General features: G+C 38.6%; 1 protein-coding gene across 2 annotated transcripts in view; it reads left to right on the forward strand.

Moving 5' to 3' along the window:
- Positions 1-20959, forward strand: part of Tmc1 (transmembrane channel like 1) — a 157619-nt gene that overhangs the window by 11744 nt on the left and 124916 nt on the right. For both annotated transcript variants that reach the window (XM_028764094.1, XM_028764095.1), the window contains exon 2: positions 4734-4841. The gene's annotated coding sequence lies outside the window, so the exon portion shown is untranslated. The remainder of the gene's footprint in view (positions 1-4733; positions 4842-20959) is intronic.

Raw genomic sequence — 20959 nt, forward strand, 5'->3', positions numbered from 1 at the left:
AGAGAGAGAGAGAGAGAGAGAGAGAGAGAGAGAGAGAGAGAGAGAGAGAGGAGAAAGAGCTCTTTGACTTTTGCTAGTCTGCGTCATTTGTCCTGGCTACATAGAGTTCTCTTTTATACTAGACATGGCTAGCAGGAAGACCTGATGCTAAGTTTGTCCATAGCTTTTAGTTTCTCAGTCATGTGACTATGTACACAAGTGCATGTTTATATCTAAGCTCAAGTCAGAAAATATTGGGGTAGGGTAGAAGAATCCTATAAATATGAGAAACTGAACTAGCAAAATGATGACTGTTCACCACTGTTAAATGTTCCGCACCTTTCAGTTCCTCTTACTCATCTGTAAAACGGAGATGATTTATAGTGCCAGATCTCATAATATAGCATGAAGTCCACAGACCCTAGGTTCTTCCCCAACTCTCTTTTCTTTCTGTGTAACTTTTCATTCTTTGCCTTAGGTAACTTTCTGTTAAATTTGTTCACCTAAGAGTACATACAGATGTGAATATGTTCTAATAAAACTGAATTGTTATAAATAGCTTACTGTCCTGCCATTTTTCAAGGCAAGAATTTGTTTTCTTCCTGAGCCAAGACCATGTAGGCAAAATAGCTGTGATGACTGTTCTCTCTTGAGAATTACTTGTTGAGGTGAGGGCTGTGTAGCTGCCAAAGGCAGCCTACAGAGTTAACTGTGGGATAATACTTAGAGTGTTGTAAAAGATGCCTAGAAGAACCCATAACGTGAGGGTTCCCTATAGGCAGAAGGAGATAGTTGCAAACGAGTCACAGCAAGAGCTGCTGGATGAGGGGTGCTTTGATAGGATGTGAGCTTGGACTGGGTATTTTAATGCTTGAAAATGAATCCAAATTATCAAAGGGAAGTTGTTTGCCCTACTGAAAATGGCCAGAGAGCTACAGGATACATCTGAGAGAAACATAATCACAGTTGGAAAAGGGACAGAAGATGGTTTCTTTACATTTTAAGTAACTTTACGTTTACAACGTGAATGATAAATGCAGTTCTAGGATACACATTAAGCTTTGGTAAAACAACTGTTTCTTCTTCTTGAGGGAAGTAGTTAAACCATCTGATCAAAGAATTTCTTATGGATAGCTCATTCACTCTCTTCAGTCTTTGTTCTAATCTTAGCTAAGATTTCCATTTGGCCTTAATTACCAATTGCTGAGCATTGCCAGTCAATTGCACTCTAACGTTGAGAAGGACTGCATGATACCATGAGTCATTTTCTTCTCCCAGTGCTTGTGGTCTTATAGTTTATCCCGCACATCTTCTTTTTCTCCTTGAAGTGGTGGGTGGTCCCTAAGCTGTGTGTATTGAACAGGTCTTCCTGTACCTTTGATGCCACTGTTCTCTTCTGTTTATTAAAAACTGGGCTTGCAACTGAATCCCTAATTTGTGGGAACATCATGGCCTTTTCTAAGTAATAAACAACTCAGCATCCTTGCTGGCAGTCTTTGCTGTTTTGTTTTTATACTTCACAGCCAGTATTGTGTACAAGTGACTTGTGAATAGCCTGAGGCTTCACATATGGTGATTTTTGTCAAACTGAGTTCTCTACCTCATATGTATCTCCCTCTCCTTAACTTGTATTGTATTCAGGTCAGCTGTCCAGTTCTTAAACATTTAGTATTTGAGAAGTAAGGTCTAACAGAATAACCACCGGTTTCCCAAGTCTCTTTTGCTTTTTACTCAATTAAAACAAAAAGAAATCTTTTCTTCCCTACTTCTGCTCCTCCCCAAAGACACAATTTTTAAGAGAGTTCCTAAGTGTCTGACTGTACACATAAGACTCTGAATACAGAAACAAGATGTGTTGACAATCCTAGCCTCCCACTGAATCCTTGGAGGAATACATTTATTCTACTTTTTAATATTTTCTTAGCTACATAAACAGACACTTTTCTTGGAAAGGTGTTTCTTGCGCCATGGTGAGGTTCTGCAGTCCTGATAAAAACTATGAAGCATGCACTATCTGCTTCTTGTGGCTTTTCCATATTACAAAACCACTGTTCTCCAGAACCCAGTGCCCATGAGCTCTTTGTCCACTGTCTCTCATGTTTGCCTGTTTTCATCCAAGTATCTTTATGGAAAATATTGGCACATTATCTGTATCCTAGGATATAGAAATTTCTGGTTGCCTGCTGTTGTATTTTCAGCCATGACTCATGATTTTTTCAGACTGATCCCTCTAGCATCAATGCACCGTGCCACATCCGTCATCAAGGGATGAGTTGCTTTGCACTGCAGTTTCCAACTAGATTCTCTAAACCAGAATGCCACAGTTTGAACTTGAGTTTTTCTTTTAGTTCATATTTGGTTTACATTATTGACTCTTCATATGGCTCCATGAAGCAAATCTCTTGAGGCTGCTTTGACATTATAAGTTACAAAATCTAGGGTCACTCCATTTATTATTGATCCACATAATCACTCAGTAAACAATCATGTCTTAGCTATTCTCATGGCAATAGAAATATGTCATATAAACTATAAGCCATACCCCTGAATTCTCAGATTTTCCAGTATAATTGGTGACATCATAGCATTTCTTGAAATCTCAAGGGAAGTCCTGATAACAAATATTTCATGGCTAAGATTACTGCTGCAGAATTTTTAATGTATTTGTTTTATTCAAGAAAACATTTAAGATGATAATAAAATTACATCATTTCTCCTTTCAATTTCTTCCCTCTAACCCCTTTTATATCACCCTCCTTGCTCTCTTTCAAATTAAACACACATGTACACACAAACACACACATGTGCACACACAGACATGTGCACACACATACACACTTTAAGCATGAATCTTATTAAATATATTTTTCTTATATAATTCAAAATGAAAATAAACCGTTTGAGTTTTATCAAATTTTATGAAGTATTGGAATATTTATTATTAGCATTATTAATATTATATCATTTATTAATATTTATATTATTATATTTATATTATTTATTAATATTTATTAAATATTGGAATATAAATGCTGAGACTTGCTTCATGTCGCCATATGAAGAGCTATGTCCACTCTAGTTCCTACTCCTTGTCCTTAGTGTCTTCATGAAGGGATGTTAGAAACAAAACCTGTCCTCTGGTTCTGTTTCCCTTAATATGCAAAGGCAGGGCTAGAGGAAGTGGGTCTTTCAGATGTAGGGACTCTTGACGTAGATTGCAGTAATGAGGAGTGCAGAGGGATCCATCGTGGGGATGTCACTGCCTGGATTTTAGCTCCTTATTTCACTGGTTTGAGAAAGGATAGGAGGCAGCACTGGCAGAAGAAAACCAATCGTAGTAAAGTCATAAGAGTGGTGAGCAGAAGCTCAGCCTCTCATGAGGAGAGCTGAACATCATAGCTTACACTCTGGCATAGTGAGGCTGCTTTACTTTAAAGACTCCAAACAGTGCAACATCTTGTTTCATCTATATGTATACTTTTTATTGCCCAACAAATGTGTATTGATGTAGGCAGGGGCATTTATGCTCTGGGAAAAAAAAAACACCCGACTCATGAGCAAATAGTCTTTGTTTTGTAGGAGCATCATGATGGTTTTCTGATAAATCTTTGGTTGCTCTCCTAACAAGGAGAGGAGACCTGGCTTACGGGAATGTTGAAGCTGACAGGCTATAGAGTGCTGCAATGAGGTGACAGCAGACACAGCAAATTCCCACATTAATATGAAAACCAAGAATGATTCAGGGTGTGGCCTAAGCACCCCCTGGAAGCTGCATACTCCAGCTGAGTTTACCTATATTCCCAACAGGACTTCTTCCTCCTCCTTGAGACTTTTCTGTGTTTTAGCATATCTGGGATCTGGTTTCAAATTCTGAAGCAAAATACAGCCTCCTTCCCCTGGAAGGTCCCCTTCCCCTTACTTAGGTCCCTTTGCCTGGTGTCTCAGTGTTCAATTGCTGTGAAGAGATGCTGTAATCATGACAGCTCTTGTAACAGAAAACACTTCATTGGGTTTTGCTTACATTTTAGAGGTATAGTTTATTATGAACATTCAGGGAAGCTAGCAAACATGTTGCTGGAGGAGTCAAGAGTTCTATATCTAAATCTTCAGGGAACAGGAAGGGAAGGTAACACTGGGCCTGGCTTAAGCTTCTGAAAACCCCAAAGCCCACCCCGAGTGACACACTTCCTCCAACAAAGCCACACCTATTCCAACAAGACCATACCTCCTATAGTGCCACTCCTTGATACCCAAAGATTCAAATCTATGAACCTATGGGCTCATTCTAAAACTGCCAAGTAAGCCATTCATCAGTTGGCATTCATTCCTTTTGTCTTGAGAATTTATACATTGATTCCTTCCTCCTTTATAATACACTTGGAAATTGAAGTATGGCCAAAAAAAAAAAAAAAAAGTAAAATCCATCACATTTCTTTACTACTTTGTCTGCTTACACCTGAGAAAGTAACACAGTCATGACTGAGCTTTCTCCGTGGAGACCAAATGCTCCTAAATTTTGTAATTTTAAAATATCTTAGCAATGTAAGGGTTAGGTAATGACATTTATGCAAACAACCTACTTCCTCTTACCATAATGGGTCAGTCCTTCCTCTCAGTCAGGTCTCTAGAGAAATGAGAAGTGTTGATTTCCAGTTTGATCAGCTGACTTGCTTATCGGAAGCTTATCACATATTAGAAGGGGGACTAGCGCCTTACATCTAGACCCTTAGCTTCTGCCCCTCCCTTTGCTATAGGTGTGTCTGGCCATTTCTGATGCAAGGTTGCCTGTCTTCCTCTTAGCTCCTGTCCTGGACATTTATAATCAAGGCACAAGAATACATTTCTCCTCAATTCTTTTATATGTGCTTATGTCTTTTTTTTTTTTCTGGGTAGACTGTGACATTGTGACATTCTGAAATGAAAGTATTTACTTATAATTCTCATTTTTGTTAGATTAATGTAGATTGGAGTGCCTTTCTCTCCAGGCACTGACACATTTAATATTTATGTATTAACAGAACTCTTAGAAGATTATGATTTTGGAAAATTAATAAAGTGGAAACAGATGTTGAGAGATTAAAAAGGTACTACTTCTTATGTGAAACATGAACTCAATTATCTGATTCTAAGAACAATGTATTGCTCTTTCAACTGAAGCACATGACTACTCTTGAAGCTAAACATATTCTATTAAGTGAACTGAGGCATTGCTTATACACACGTGCATGTACTTTCATTTTCTTTGTAAAATGAGTGTAAGGGAGGGCACAGTAAAAGCACTCAACTAAACCATTCTGTGGGTAGAAAGAAAAGTTTGAGAAACAAACTGCCAAGGCTATCTTTCAGGAGATAGAAGCAAAATGGCAGAAAAGCAAGCAGGATTTTATGACAGCAGGGTGAGGTTCTTTGAGCTGATATAGGCTGTTTGGATTGACCTGGAACTAGATGCCGTTGCCCAAGATTGTTGACCTTTGTGAGAGAATTAAGGGGGACTTCTGGTAAACAGAACTCCACTCAAAGAAATATGCTTTCCTGGTGAACATAGAAACTTCCCTCTTATGGAATTCCCAAGGAATGCTGAGTTTACCCAGCAACAGTTCTTTTCTTTACCTGGTCAGAGTTCTTCTGTTAAGGACATTGTGATCTTAGCTGGAAGTAACAAAGATCATGACACAATTTGGTGTAAATAATATGGTCTAACAGAGTAATTTGGTAATCAATAGGAAGAAGAATTAACTGACTAAAACCTCCTATCATGTCTCTTAAGTTTCTGGAGTATTTCAAAAAGCCTAGTTCTGAGCTGTGTTACATGGTAGAACATTTTAGACTCTTTAAAACAAAACAAAACAAACAAACAAAAAACAACATCTTTGTCTACATACACCTCCTGAGCTCATGGAATGAATTTGGTAGCATTCCTTTCCTTTTCATTTAGTGCAATAGATTACAGGGTAATGGTATTAACTCTTCTTCTTTTTTTTTTTTTTATTGGATGTTTTATTTACATTTCATATGTTGTCCCCTTATCCCATCCCCCACCCACCCAGGAACCCCCAATCCCCTCACCCCTCCTCCTTCTTCTCTGTGGATGTAACCTCTATCTACCCCCCCAACTCCCACCTCCCCACCCTCAAAATTCCCACCCCCTGGGGCGTCCAGCCTTCATGAGGTCAAGGTTCTCTTCTTCCACCTAGGCCCAGCAGGGCCCTCCACTCTTACATATTCAGCTAAAGCCCTGGATCCCTCCCTAAGTGCTCCCAGGCTGGTGGTTTAGACCCTGGGAGGTGTGGTTGGTTGGTATTGTTGCTCTCCTCATGGTGCCGCAAATCCTTTCAGCTCCTTCAGTCTTCACTCTAACTCCTCCATTGAGAACCCCATGATCAGTTTAATGGCTAGTTGTGAGCATCTGCCTCTGAATATGTCAGACTCTTGAAGACCTCTGAGGAGACATCCATATCAGGCTCTTATCAGCATGCACTTCCTTACTTCCACATCAGCATCTACCTTTGGTGACTGCACATGGGATGGATACTCAGGTGGAATGGTCTTCAGACGGCCCCTCCTTCAGTTTCTGTCCCTCACTTTGTCTCCATATTTGCTCCCTTGAGTATTTTGTTGCTCCTTCTAAGAAGGACCGAATCACAACCCACTTGGTCTTCCTTCTTTATGAGCTTCATGTGGCCTGTGAGTTGCATCTTGGGCATTTCAAGGTTCTGGGCTAATATCCAAGGTCTGGTAGAAGTTGATGTTGAATCTTTTCAGTTCTTGGCTTTTTCTGTTAGGAGACTACAGCATTGCTTCAAATGTTTGCTTGTTGTTGATCTTCTTAAGTTTACGTCCTGTTGGTTTGTTTTAGCAAGCCCCCTATGTCTAGAAATTCATCTATTTTTTTTCCCCTAGGGTGTCCAACATTTTTGAAACATGTTTGTAGACTACTTCCTAATGACCCTGTGGATGTCATTGGTACCTGTTACTATGCTCCCTTTTTAAATTTCTAATTTGTTAACTAGGTTCTTCTTTCTCTTTTTGTACAGAATTTGTCAATCTTCATTATGGTTTTATAGAACCATCTCCTTGTTTAATTCATTCTATGTTTCATTCTCTTAGGCTCCATTAACTTTTACTCTCATCTTTATTATTTTGTTCCATGTATTGCTTTTGAGTTTATGTTACTTTTGTTTCACTAATACCTTGAAGTACATCAAGGTAATCATTAGAGATTTCTGATTTTAAAAAATTAATTAATTAAAATTATGCTCATTGTGTATACTCATTGTACATGGTACTGTGTCACATATGGACATTTTCATGGTTGTTTTTTCTTGCTGTTGATTTCTAGTTATATACTATGATCTGAAAAATATTAAAAAATCATTTTGATTCTCTTGAATTTGTTAAGACTTTTTTTAAAAAAAGATTTATTTATTTTATGTATATAAATACACTGTAGCTGTTTTCAGATACAACAGCAATGGCCATCAAGGGAGGGGGGAAAGGGTGGAAGTTGCAGCATGGACCTGAGGTAGCTGTTCACATCGCATCTGCAGTTAAGAAGTAGGGGAGACAAGATGGCTGAATGGTGGTATCACAGCCCTTTAATTCCAGCTCTTGGCAGGCAGAGACAGTCAGATCTCTGAGAGTTTGAGGCCAGCCTGGTCTACAGAATGAGTTGGATGAATGCTACTACTTACCTCTTTTTCTCCTTGCTGTTCTGTCTAAACACATTACTTGTATTATACTACTTATCATAGTCATTAGAAACATTCATATCTCTCAGAGAAATTGAATTTATGATTAAAAATCTCTTGAGACCTATTTACTTCACTAGACTATTCTGCCAAACAATTGAGGGAGAATTCTAATTATGTAAAATCTTTTCTAGGAAGTGGAGGAGGTAGGAATATTTCCCAAATTTTTGAGAGATGGCATTATTTTAATATCAAAATCAGACAAATACATTCTTTAGTTTTAATTTGTATTTGCTTATTTGTGTGTGGGTATATGTACATGCAGTGTGTGTGTGTGTCTGTGTGTGCGTGGTACCTAAGAAAACTTTCAAGGATTGATTTTTATACCCTGTTGAGGCAGGGTCTTCTCTTTTATTATTTCAATTTAAAAAATTATTTCTTTTACCTTTTGAGTAAAAAAAATATATTATTGCATCATTTCTACTTTCCATTTCCTCCCTCCAATCCCTCTCATATACAAAATTAAGCACAAATGTATACAAATCAAAATAGAACCCTAAACGTATCATTTACAATATCACAATCAAAAAGTACAAATTAATTTAGGCCCCAAGTTGAAATGAAAAAGTAGTACAAAATTTGAACATTGAGGACTACAAAATATTGCTAAAAAAATGAAAAAAATTAAAGATGGTAGAACTAAATCCACCTAATTTGTGAATAGAAGACCAATATTAAGATATCTGTGACTTGAGTCAGTTAACACAATTTCACTGTCCCATGATGCCTTTCAAAATGCTTACATTAATTAACAACCAAGCTTTAAGATTTGTTTAAAAATGCAAAGGACCTCCAGGAAACAAAGAAACTTTGAAAAGAAAAAAAAAAAGAGATTCATAGTTGCAACAGTAATCAAAGCCTCATTAGACCAACATAATGACAAAGACAGATCACTTCTAGGACAGGGGAACTAAGGTTCCTCAAACAAGGGGGTGGTTACTCACTAACCTGTCCAGCAGGTTGCTTCAAAGCAATGGTTCACAGATACCAACTCTCAGTACCAGCATGCCCTGGAAGCCTTTGAGGTGATGCAGGTACTGGGCTAATAGCCATAGCTCCATGGTAGGATACTGGTGTCTGTTTTCACAGGCTTTCTGTGTGACAATGATGCACATTAAAGTGGGAGGAGATTTACCCCAGCTTCTCTTTGCTAGAAATCTACCAGGATATGGCAGACAGGACTAAAGGTCTGCAGACAGTGGCAGGCTTCAGGGACTCAGAGTCAAGAGAAGGCTGATGGCCTTTGTCCATGAAGTCCACATTAAATTCTATTCCAACTGTTGCCAGGCTGAGCTGATAAATAAAAAATAAGATAATTTCAAGTCTAGTCATGAGGATATGAATGATAATTTTGCTTGATGGTAAACAGACAGCTTTATCAAACACAGTTTGTTGCTTAGAAGTAACATTCTATAAATAGATGCTTAAGAAAAGTACGGAAGTTGTAAAAGAAACTTAGAGTTCTAAATCCTACACTATATCTTTAAAAATCCCTCTCTCATACACACGCACAGTCTCTCTCTCTCTCTCTCTCTCTCTCTCTCTCTCTCTCTCTCTCTCTCACACACACACACACACACACACACACACACACACACGTGCAGACATACACTATAAGCACACATATTTACAATAATATTTTATACTTCACAAGACATGATCAAAGGGCAGAGTTGATCACTTTTAAAAACTAGAGGTGAACCAACCAGACTATACACATGGGGGGATCCATGGCTTCAGCTGCATATGTAGCAGAGAATGGCCTTATTTGGCATCAATAGGAGGGGAGGCCCTTGGTTCTGTGAAAGCTCGATGGCCCCAGTGTAGGGGAATGGCAGGGTGGTAAGGTTGGGAGTGGGTGGGGGAGCACCCTCATAGAAGCAGGGGGAGGGAAGATGGGATAGGGGGTTTGTGGAGGGGGAACTGGGAAATGGGATAACATTAGAAATGTAAATAAATAAAATAATTTGATCTCTCCAAAATAAATAAAAATAAATAAAAATAAAAACCAGAGGTAAAATTCTATAAGGGATGATTTTGAGCTCTGAACTAGTTTTTTTGGGGAGCATTTAAATGAATTAGAAACTTGAGTAGCTCTGATGCTTCTAGTTCTAACTCAAGCATCTGAAATAAACAAGACCAAGTGAGTAAGCAGGTTCATAGTGTGGTCTTATGTTCTGGCATCAGGGAGTGGTTTATCCCAATAGCTGAAGTGATTGCATCTCAGATAAAACAAAGGAAAAGGGTAAGGAGGGCAAAAAGGAACTAGTGTCTGCACTTTGTTTCTCTAGAAAGAACTCTGCTTCTTACACACACACACACACACACACACCATGCAACACACACACCAAACACACACACATCACACATATACACAACAAACACATACCACACATACACACACACCACACACATACATCACACATATATACACCAAACACACACTACACATACATACACACACCACACACACGCATACCACGCACACACCACACACCACACATACACACCCATCATCACCTTTCTGTTTTCTTTCCTGTCTGTTAGAACATTGGGTTTCAATCTTAGACCATCGCCCTTCCTTGCAGGATGGGATGGTTACAATTATAGTCTCAGCCTTCTGGCATTTAATCAAAATAAAATTGATTACCATAAGTGAAAAAAAGTCTCATAATCTTAATGCAGAATGTATCAGGAAGGAGAAGGTCCAGACTTCCAGCATTTGGCAGCCTGTCCAGCCCTTACTAAGTGCTCCTCTCCTCACATCTCCTTTTTATCTGTTGATACATAGTCATGATAATTTGTCCTCTGGGTACCAGAATGCTGCCAAGAAAAGAAATTTGAAGCTGTGTGAGGAAGAATGGAGAAGTCTCTTCTTCCATACTCCATTGACTGCTGGGGTCTTTCTTTGTACTGAACTGATTTTGTTGTTTTACTGAAAGACGTAATGGTTATAATCTTCCGTTTATCGATCAAAGTCTGTACCACAATTCTTCCCTTAATTTCTAATGACAACAACAACTGGACAATGAGACTGACTGCTGGCTAGGTGACATAAGTTTGATTATGGCTGCCTCTACTTTCAGCATTGGTTGTTATCAGCAGCAGCAGCCTTGGATATCAGAAGAGCTAAGAATGTTAAGAGAGAGAATTTAAAGTAATATATTTTTCCTAGTCAGTAGCCTCTAATATTATCTCAGACCAAATACGATGATAATTTTCCTACTTGTAGAATCCAAAGTATGAGCATGATCATGATACAAAATGATGTATTTTCTTCTGGAGTTTTAGGTGAACTTTTTTTTCCCCAGACTTGTATAGGCTATTATAGACTTTTTGTGCCAGGAATTATATTGCAGTAATTATATGCATTTATTATTGCATTTAGTTTGTTCAGAACCTCTGAGGCTGCAAAGGCAGCATAAGGAAGGACAGCAGAGATGCATTCCAGAAGCATGCATAGGCATCTTCAGTAAAGGATAGCACCCACGCTGCCCTGAACCTACCTACATGGCTAGCAGAGCCCCTTGCGTTATCTCTGTATCCTTCACCTTTCAGAATTCTTTCTATGATGTATCCAATGCCATAGTATAACTGCAGCCTCAGGAAAAGAAGCAGACCCACTTCCTGAAGAGACCAAGCTCTTCAAGAGTTTTGTCTTCCTTTCTTCCCCCTTAACTGACAAATTGTAAGGATGCAGCGAAGCCTTGAAACTGAACATCTCTGTGGATAGAAAGAAATGTTTATTGAGAGAACGTGCTACTAGTTAGCATCCAAGAACAGAGGAGCGCAGCTGGGTGGGAAAGCAAGCAAATTTTATATGATAGTAGGAGGAGAGTTTGGGAGAAGGAGGAGCTGAAGCAGGCTGTTAGGGTTCACTGGGAACTAGACGTCCTTCCCTGAGATAGTTGACCATTGGGGCAGATAAGGAAGGTAATGGTTTTCCCAGTACACAGAAACTTGAGGTGTGAGAACCCCAAGATTTTCCTTCTGTTTACCTAATAATAATCCTTCTGATTATCTTGCCAGGGTCCTCTGTTTAGCACATTGTGATGTGGAGACACTTGGGGTCCCAACACAAATAATCCTTTCTGTTAACACTTTTTCCTATGGTGTACATTTTCCCTATGGGCTTCCTCTAGATTCTTTGCTTTGTGTGTACACTCAGTAATGTTCACAAGAATCTGGAAACTACTACTTACTTCTCTCATCTGGTCTCTTCATTGTCCCTGGAGACCTTTTCAACCCTCACTGTAACAATCCTATATAAAGGTTTTTGTTCCTTCAGCTCCCTAAGGCATGGAGAGTTTACGTAATCTCCAAGCTCTTTCTACTAGAACTTACTGTGGACCTAAGACCTCTGAACTGTGCCCCTTTCTAAATTCTATGGTATGAATTCTATAGTTAGCTGAGGAGACAGAGATGAAAAGGAATCTTTACGTATTCACAGTCTTTAGTACTCTACACAAGGTCACGGAATGTTTTCTGTGTCCAGTATCTTCAAGAAACAGAGATTAGTCTAAAAGAAGTAAGTATTAAACTTCATTTTGATTATTCTTTTGCCTAGTTTTGTGAAAGTTTGAAAACCATAAAAAAGAGTGAATATGAATAGCTCGAAAGACCCACCATCTCCCCACCCCCACCCCAGTCCCCACTGTGCCATCCTCTATCCATCATCCCTGCTAATACCCCTGTTCTGCTACTTCCACTCTCATGGGTCTTTTGTGGACGTTTCTTTGATGGGATTTTTCAGCCTATCTCCTGTAATTTTTTGCATTTTGCAATTATGTATGTGTTTTGATTTATGTGTTCATGTGTGTACAGGTGCACATGTGTGTGTTTGTGGGCATGCACATGCATGTATTTGTGTCTGTGTGTGTAGAGGTCAGAGGACAATTTCAAGTATTAATTCTCATGAGCCATTTCTTTGTTGGTTTTTAAATTTTTATTTTAATTAATTAATTAATTAATTTATTTATTGGTTTTTCAAGACAGGGTTTCTCTGTGTAGCACTGGCTGTCCTGGAACTCACTCTGTAGACCAGGCCAGCCTCGAACTCAGAAATCCACCTGCCTCTGCCTTCCAAGTGCTGGGATTAAAGGTGTGCGCCACCACCACCCGATTTTATTTTATTATTTTATGACACTGACACTCTTATTGGCCTGGAATCCATAGATTAGGCTAGGATATTAGACCAGCAAGCCCCAGGATCCACCTGTCTATGCCTGCTCAGGGATGCAATTTTGATTATCCACCATCAAGCCTATTTTTGGTTTTTGTTTGTTTTTTAAATGTGGTTTCAGGAATCAAACTAAGGTTTTAATGCTTATTCAGCAAGTGCTTTAGCAACTGAGTCACATCTCCAGCCCATATCTTGTGTCTAATGTACTTGTCTGACCCACTAAAGTAATCTTAGAGATAGAGATTTCTTTGCATTTTCCAGGGTTCTTCAAAGAAACTGAAATAATGAAATATTTTTATGATAGAGAGTAAATATAATTTTATTTCATTTAAATCACACACACACACACACACACACACACACACACACACACACTAACTCTTGGAAGCTAAGAATTTCCAAGAGTGTCAGCCCCAAAACATGCAAACTAGCAGCTCCAGTGATATGAGATTCAATTAGAGTTTGAAGGCTTGAGGGAACCACTGACTTACAGAATTAGATAGAGAAGCCAAATTTGTTCCTGTTCTACCTTTGCATTAGTTAGATCTTCAATGAATTATATGAGAGCCACCACATAATGGGGATAGAACCTTGTTTATTTGGTGTAAGAAGCCAAATGTTGACTGTGTCCAGAAACAACTGTTGTGAGATACATCATTTAGTCACACTGACTCTTGTGCTTCAGAAAATTAGATAATTATAAGTCCAAGGGTGATCTCCAAGATAAATACTTAACAGCTGTGACTAACATGATTTCAGAACTACATCTCACATAGACATCTTTTCTTATTCTTGTAATGTTGACCATTGTTAGTAATACATGTACATGTTGGGAAAACCATTTATTAGTATACTTGTTTGCAACATTTGTCCCTGTTCATATCAAGCACAGTTTGCAATACCTCTAGTTCTTTACTTATTCCTATCTGTGAAGTCCATTGTATTGAATTCAGTGTTCTGTTTTCTCAAGGACCCTAGACCCAAGACTTAGACATGGACTTAGACTTCAATATGGAATTTGGAGAAGAATATAAATATATCCATACAAGTAATATTTAAGAATAAGGTTTTATTGGTTCACTACATTATGCAATTAAATGTGATTTTAATGGTGTTACAGGGAGCCCACCACAGACGAACACTCAGACACTGTTTATAGCCAATTGAAAATCTTTATTCTAGCCATCTGGGACCACACTGAGGTATCTGGGACCCGAGTATAGCCCTGAGCATTTAGAGTAAAGGGGCCTTTAAAGGCAAAAACCACATCCTGGAATCTAGTTTCTGGGGGAAGGCTTTGCAGAGCAAGCAGTTTAATAGAAGTTAGCCTGGATACTTTGACCTCAAGGTTTCTGGAATAGAGTTGGTAAATTTTGGTGAAACCTGAATAGCCTCAGTAGGAACCTGTGTACTGTCTTGCCCTGTGACATTCCCCCCCCTGGTTCCCTAGGCATGAGTCAAATTATTGACTTGTCTTATTTACGGGGGCAAAGGTAGTCTTAATGATCAATAGCTTAACTGAGTTTATTCTGTTTGATGTAGTTAGCCATGAAGTTGAGAATGTTAGGTCCTACCATTAGCCCAATCAGAATGAGCAGCAAATGTAGATATTTCTGACAGTAAGATGCTCATCCACAGAGATCAAATAAACAGAGCATGGCACCAATTATCTGATCTATGTGTCCTTCCTTCCCTTTCTTTAAGGTTTCTCTGCCCATTGCTAGGTTTTTCCTAATTACCACTGATTGGCTAGCTTAGAAACAGCAAGGTTTTTTCCAAGCTCATGCAATGTACTCCCTGTTTCAAAAAGGGGGGGGGCAGGGGAGCAACCCATCCTCCTTTAGTTCTGAAGGACAACTTCTGTGAGGGAGTCCACTTGGCTCTTCAGCCAGGAAATAGAATTCTTCAAATGTCAAGTCTGTCTGGGAACTGAGTTTCCTAAAGGCTTTGTTCTCAACAATCAAGGCTGCAAGGCCTATAGCAGTTGCACGGACTCTTCCTGCCTCTAGAAGGATTGGGACCAATTGGGGCCTGTTTGAATTTCATTAACATTGGGTCAAGGCCAGTATGAACTCTCCCCTCTGCTCCATTATAGGCATATACCTGGGGGATAACATAAGCCAATGTGCATACAGTGGAGGTCACTGGTTATTACAGGGAAACTGGTTGCTACCTTCACAGTTTGGGAGCAACCAACTTCAATATAGCAACAGCTGCAGGTAGCACTGTGTCATGGCCACAGTTCCCACTGGAAGAGGGACATTTCATTGTGGATAGTAATGTGTGACCTTTGAGCCTGGGGGAAATTATACACCACTTTGGGGGTAGCAGTGGTGAAGGTCTCAGGATAGATCACTTCCCCTTCGATTTTATATATGTTTCACCAACCAGCAGAATTGACGGAAAAACACAGAGAGACGTACAGAGATACACACGGGGAGACTTAGTCAAACAGAGGAACATATAGTAAAGACAACCAGGGCTTGCCACCACACATTCATATATGTGAATAGATCAGGGAAGTCTGTGACATTCCACATGGATACTGGACACAGGATTTACATTCATGTACGACCTCCCCTCTTGTATACAAACCAGGAGTACAGACTAAACTTAACCTCCAGAGGTATTCAGACCAGATGATGTTTTACCTTTTTTTCTTTTCGATGGAAGTGTTGGAGTCCCTCTGGAGTATAAACATAACTTTTATTTGCCAATGTAGTTGTTGTCTTGGAGGCTTACGGCTGAATAAGCTTGCTTACCCTTTCTACCTCTTTCTGAACTCTGGCTGGCTGATTGGACTCAGCTGTTCTGCCTCAAACTTCTCTCCAAGCTGATTGGTTCAGTGTGGCTTCTCTCAGCTTCTTATCACAGTGTTCTGCTTAGCCTCTAACTTTGACAAATTGTTTTAATCTTTGGGTTCCTTGTTCTCTTGCTTTAACTGCCTCTGCTGACCTGAACTTATCTCCATGAACTCTCAAATAAACTCAGTTCCACTGTACTGCAATCACTGAATTGACTCCCAACTGACTACTCTCTTTCCCTGTACTACTCTTCATATCTCTTTCCTGTACCATTCTCATGAGCATTGGGTGTATCTTATCTCTGACGTATTCAATCAAACCTTTCTTTGATTCATTACTTAGATGTTACTTTCAAATATGACTGTTTCCTTCTACAAACTAATTTTATCTTAAGGGTATGCACTAAGGGCTTGTGTGTATTCTAGTCAGATCACACAGATCTAGGACTTTGGATGTGATCCCTTGCCAGAACATCCATGCTGCTGGATTAAAATTTCCCTACACAGGAGAATTGTGGCAGTGATCAGTCAGACAGGATTTTCCAGGGAACATGAAAAAAAATCTCAGGTTGTACACCTGCTCTGAGTCATCTCCAGTCACTCTTCCCTGGAAGAACCAGGGAACCAGTTAGTTCTAAGTAACCTTAGTGTCAGAGTCCAGTCTCTGAAATCTCACTGGGGCCTCCAAAGTGTTACAAGGAGCCTCAAAAATGTTACAGAGAGCCCACCAAATATAACCACTCAGACACAATTTATAGCCAGTTGAAAGACTTTATTCCAGTTGGCTAGGTATAATGTCTCAGGTATTTGAGACCTCAGTATTGTATTGAAAATTAAGAGCTAGGGGCTTTTAAAGGCAAAAACTACATCCTGATATCTTGATTGACAACTGCAGGGGAGGTTTTGTGGAACTAAGCAATTTGACAGAAGCTAAGATAAATTAGCTGGAATATTTTGACCTTGGGTTCCTAGAATAGAGTTCGATAATTTTCCATAGAATTCTTCATCAAGGTGATCAAATTCTAGTTAAACTTGAAATGTCTTGAATAAGAATATAAGAAGGAAGAACATCTGTATTGCCTTGTCCTGTCACAATCCTTACACATTTATGAATATCATAATTGTTCTATGTTTTCTTTTGTCACAATGTCTAAAATAGATGACAAAATTGACCTCATTGGATATGAAGAAACATCCATGTTTATAAAATTATTAGTATGTGTGTGGACCAAGTGATCACAATCTTATGAGCAAATGTAGACTTGTACTCATGGATATACATAATTGCATGCATTATATTAATCTGATGGGGCAAGATAACCTACTTCAGTATTCCTAGCCTGAGGAGATGATAACATGCTTGTAATACTGACAATGAGTCAGGCAATAAAATCAGTAGGCCTAGGTTTTAGATTTGGGATGGTTTTTTAAGGCAAACCTCAGGTACTTAAGTACTGCTGAGTCTATGAGGGACTCATAGTTTGGATAGGAAGATAGATGGTCAAAGCTCTTGTAATAATGTATGAGTACCTAGGAATTAGCATTATTTTTATAGTCTATCTTGACCACATTAAAACTATTATCTATGAGTGAAAAAAAAAAAGAAACAAGGAAAGGAAAGGAAAGGATATGACTGCTCCTAGGTATGGTGGATAAGAAAGTTTGGTGTAGAGAGAATGGAGAGCATAGCTAGATACAGGCGTAGATGGACTGGGTGAGTCCAGAGTGCTCATGACTCTGAGCCATGTAAGGAGATGGGGGAAGGGAAGGAAGATGGTAGAGAGGACCCAGGTACAGCAGACAGGACTCCAGAAGCACAAAAGAGGCAGGTAACTAAAATGTCTGGATTATTTTGGAAAGAGCTCCTGGGGCAAGGGCAGCCAAACCTTTGGGCTGGGGACTTCAGAGTAAAAGATAATGTATGCCAGGCATACTCTATAACAGGTAGGGACTGAAGGATGCTGGGAGAACCTGGAGGCCAAGTCTGCTTTGATATATTAAATAAGCATCTCAGCTGTTTGTTCTGGGTTTGAAATTTAACATCCCAGACTTTTGTTGATAACTGAACTATAGGTAATCATCTATGACTACTTTCCGCTGTCATCAGGGCATTATTGTTGGGGATCCCAAAACACTGAACTATTGGCCAAGTCTGGGAAGAGTAGGCTGTTTCACTCACTCTCCAGGATCTGCAGTACCCTCTGGGGCTAGGGACATGCATGAAGAAGTTGGAGCAGTTTGCAGTCTTTGATTGGAAAGCTGCTGGAACAAATGTGTATTAGGGACAGAAGGTAAAGTTGAGTTTAGGGAAATTTTTTCTTAGATGTGCATTTAAAAGTTTTAGGCCAATGGTCCTAGTAGTTGGGGTAGGGAGTCCCAAGACTAGGGAAAGGAGGAGAGATACCACCTTCAGGAATATGCAGGTGGAGAAACTGGTGCTGATTGACACTACTTAGATGGAATCCATGTGACCTGTGAGAGGTGGCTCCAAGTCAAGTCCCTGGCGCTTACAAGAAATTTTTAAGTTTACAAAAAGAGATAAGTTTTAGATGTGTTAGTATTACCATTGTTTGTAATCTGTTCTGAAATGCAAATTGTAGAAAATGCAGGGGATTCCTGTCTGTCTTTGATTTATAGTAAAAACTTGGGAAAACCTAAATTGATTTTGGGTTAAAAGGATTAACATTCTTTTCAGAGGGTTGGATATAGATTGGACAGAGATGTTTTAGCACAATGAGAAACAGTGTTCAGTATATACCAAATTAAATTTAAAATCTTGACCTTGTGACTGTGATAACACAATCAGTATGCTACTAGAGCTAGGTTAATAGGTTATCAGAACTCCATTGATTAACATTTTTCAGTTTTTATATACCTTAAATCACTTATGTCTGTTTAGGTATTTACCACAAGACACAGGTGGTTGATTACTGACAGAAGTCATTGTAAAGCAACTTTAAATAGTTAAGGAATAGTTACTTTGAGACCTGTGTTGTGAGCTTGTCTTTTTTTAGAGTCTGGTAACAAGGTAAACTGTGTCTAGATTCAGTGGTAACTCTTAGGAAAGTGAGTCCTGAGACCTGATTTTTTACCTATGAAGAGAGAAGGCAGCTAACACCTTGGCTGCTGCCATTAAACTGACAAGTCCACCGCTAGCCTAGTCATCACTGTCATAAGAGATCCAAGAAAGATAAATTTAATAGAGTAAATAAGAAGTCCAGACCAAGCAATTTCCAAATCTATTACAAATGATACTTAATGGCTACCTAGACAGCCATTCTAGGTTCCTTTATGGTCACTGGGGACAGAGGTCCCAAGGGCAACATCAGTCTAGTACCTCCAGGTCTGGAAGATCTGACAGATGATTCTGTGGAATAGGAACTTGGGGGACTGCCCTACTTTGTCTAGGTAAAGAAGGGCAATCAACTCCCTAGTGCCCTGCTTGTCCACAGTTTGGACAGGGTCCTGGCAGAAGGAGGGGTGAAAGGTCATTTTACACCTAATATCCAGCTTTGCCTCATTGAAAGCTCTAGGTAGAGTTTCTCTGTGTCCATCTTCTTCTTTGGAGAAGATCTTAGGGGTGCTGTCATGAGCTAGTTCTTCTTTCTATTACAAAAAGCTTTTTTAATTTTTTTATTAAACATTATAAATTCAGCAGATCTCTGAAAAGTTTTGAGAACTATTATCTATTAAGTATACATGAACTAAACAACCTTTTCTTGTTTCTAGTTACTTGTTCTAGGCTTAACTTTGGGAACATATACAAAAGGCTAAATAAAGATATTCCTGTAATTTATTACATTAGTACTTAGCATGACAGCAAATACAGGTCTGAACCCTTTAGCGGATTTCATCATTCATAAGGTGACTATTAACTTTCATGTCTTAGTTGTCTTTAACAGTTTCCAATAAGTTCAATTGTTTTAAAATAAGACTAAGACTTTTGTTTTTATCCCTGTTAGGCTTATCCTTAAAAAAATAACAATTTTTTAATTGAAGTGCTTTTAGTATCAGAATAAAACTTTTGATCATAGATACAGTCCATAGGGAGACTGGCAACTTTACTGATCTTTTTATAGTACACCATTATAGAATATTGCAGTTTTTAATATGGCTTACTTTATCTAAATACCTACAGCTTGACATGAGCAAAGACAAAGAAGTTAGACAAGTATTAATCTGAACCTAAGTAGACCTTAGGAATTTATAAATCTTGATTATCAAATATACTTTATTTATCAAACACACGTTGTTACTTGGCTAAATGTTTTAGAAGCCTGATTTGAACAGTTAGCAAAGATACAAATAGGTGTAAGTATATAAGCCAGCTTTTAACTTGAGTAGACTTTTATAACCTTAAAATTTTATTACCATGTAGAATATATTGTAAACCAGAGATGAATTACATATACAGTATGTTTTAGCAAATATAACCTTAAATTTTTATCATCATACAAAAATCCATACTAGTCTAAAATATTTTGAAGAGTTGTTGCTTCTTTCGTCTAAAAAAGATACAATGATAAACTAAGGGCTCAGTAGGACTGAGACATGTTATGACTGTTGCTTTATACCATGTGGTCATCTTAAGATTGTGAAGTCACATGGCAAGTCCCCTTTAACCTTAGTAAAGATGGCTGCCAATGATGCACTGCTTACAAGTTGAAGGTCATCAGCTACGATGTAGGGGAGCCACATGGTTGGTATTTAAATCATGTTTTCCCAGTAGATCTATTTTTAAAATAAGAGTGGAATCCAAGCTTCATATACAGTATATTCTAGACAAGAGCTGAGACACATATACACCCGTATGTAGATTTTTAATAATAGGCCTTTTCTGACAAGTTTTAAACTAAATTTTGTTATAAATTCTTTAGCCACACCCAGTGAATTCACAAAATTTGAGATAGACTGTTTACTCAATAGTCTTTAAGATTCCTTGAAAGCAGAGCACAGAGAAATCATAAAGACAGAATTTTAAGAGTAGAAAGTTGTAAAATCTTAAGAGACAAGAGAGTTTGGGATTATTTGCTTTCATGTTTGCAGAAGTTGTTACAATATTCAAGAATTTGGAACTCTGAGTATGCCATCTTTGGCTATTGAGCTATATAGAGGTCAATCCATTTTCAGGAAGACAGCAAGGCTTTAAAAACATTTCTTGAGTTTGAGAAAGGAATTGAGTCCTAGGAAAAGTAGGAGAGGTCATGAACAAATTCCATCATAGGTTATTTCTCTGCTCATGAAATG

The sequence above is a fragment of the Grammomys surdaster genome, unplaced genomic scaffold (genome assembly GCF_004785775.1).
Source record: "Grammomys surdaster isolate TR1022 unplaced genomic scaffold, NIH_TR_1.0 141, whole genome shotgun sequence".
Lineage (NCBI taxonomy): Eukaryota > Metazoa > Chordata > Mammalia > Rodentia > Muridae > Grammomys > Grammomys surdaster.